Source organism: Gossypium arboreum, chromosome 12 (assembly GCF_025698485.1).
Source record: "Gossypium arboreum isolate Shixiya-1 chromosome 12, ASM2569848v2, whole genome shotgun sequence".
NCBI lineage: Eukaryota > Viridiplantae > Streptophyta > Magnoliopsida > Malvales > Malvaceae > Gossypium > Gossypium arboreum.
Genome location: NC_069081.1, coordinates 76,666,832 through 76,668,042, shown reverse-complemented (window position 1 = coordinate 76,668,042; position 1,211 = coordinate 76,666,832). Strand labels below are relative to the sequence as shown.

General features: G+C 40.4%; 1 non-coding gene across 1 annotated transcript; it reads left to right on the top strand.

Moving 5' to 3' along the window:
• Positions 1 to 823: 823 nt before the first annotated feature.
• Positions 824 to 930, top strand: LOC128285869 (small nucleolar RNA R71). Its single transcript, XR_008276416.1, has one exon. It is a non-coding gene; the product is annotated as a small nucleolar RNA R71 (small nucleolar RNA).
• Positions 931 to 1,211: the final 281 nt, after the last annotated feature.

Genomic DNA, 1,211 nt, shown 5'->3' with positions numbered 1-1,211 from the left:
TTATTGTTATCTACCTCACCTTGACCTTTGCTTACCACAGTTTCTTGCTGGGTTCTGGTTCAGGCTCAACAACTCCTTCTTCATGTTGAATATTAATTGCGTTGAGCTGTTCCCTTGGGTTGGGTTCAGTACTTGGCAAGCTACCTTGTGGTCATTCTAAAATTAGTGTGGAAAGCTGGCTTATCTGAGTTTCGAGCCCTTGGATCGATGCTTGTTGATTTTTAAGTGCTGTCTCGATGTTCTGGAAATGAGTTTCTGACATCGATATAAACTTTGAGAGCATGTCTTCAAGGTTCAACTTCTTTTCCTGTTGGTAGGGTGGTTGTTGGTAGCCTGGAGGTGGTTGTGGTCTTTGATTTCCTTGACCACTCCACGAGAAATTGGGGTGGCTACTCCAACCTACATTGTAAGTGTTACTATATGGATTATTTTGAGGTCGAGGATTATTACCTATGTAGTTTAATTGCTCGTTATCCATGTTGTAGCCATAAGGTTGGTATTCCAAATGGCTTGTTCCACCTCCACTTGCTTCGCACTGCATTACTGGGTGAACCTGTGAAGAACTAAGAAAACCATCAATCTTTTTATTTAAGAGTTCTACCTGATTAGAGAGCATGGTGACCGAATTGATGCTATAAACGCCGTCTGTTTTTGTTGGCTTTGTCCTCATGACTTGCCACTAATAATTATTCAGTGACATCTCCTCTATAAACTCATAGGCATCTTCAGGTGTTTTATTATTGATGGTTCCAGCTGCGTCAACCATTGTCGAGTTGAAGGATTCAGGCCATTATGGAACGTTTGAACATGTAGCCAAAGCGATAACCCATTGTGGGGGCACCTTCTCAAAAGGTCCTTGTATCTCTCCCATGCATCGTAGAGTGTTTCTAAATCCGTCTGCACAAGAGAAGAGATATCATTACGTAATTTAGCCGTTTTAGCCGGCGGAAAATATTTTAGTAAAAAAATTTCAGTCATTTGTTCCCAAGTAGTAATTGACCCTGGTGGTAACGAGTTCAACCACTGTTTAGCTTTGTTCCTCAATGAAGGGAATAACCAAAGACGAATGGAATTATCAGAGACACCATTAATTTTAAATGTATCGTATAGTTCTAAGAAGTTGGCTAAATGAGCGTTGGGATCCTCAACCTGCAAACCATCAAACTGAACAAATTGCTGTATCATTTGAATAGTGTTAGGTTTTAATTCAA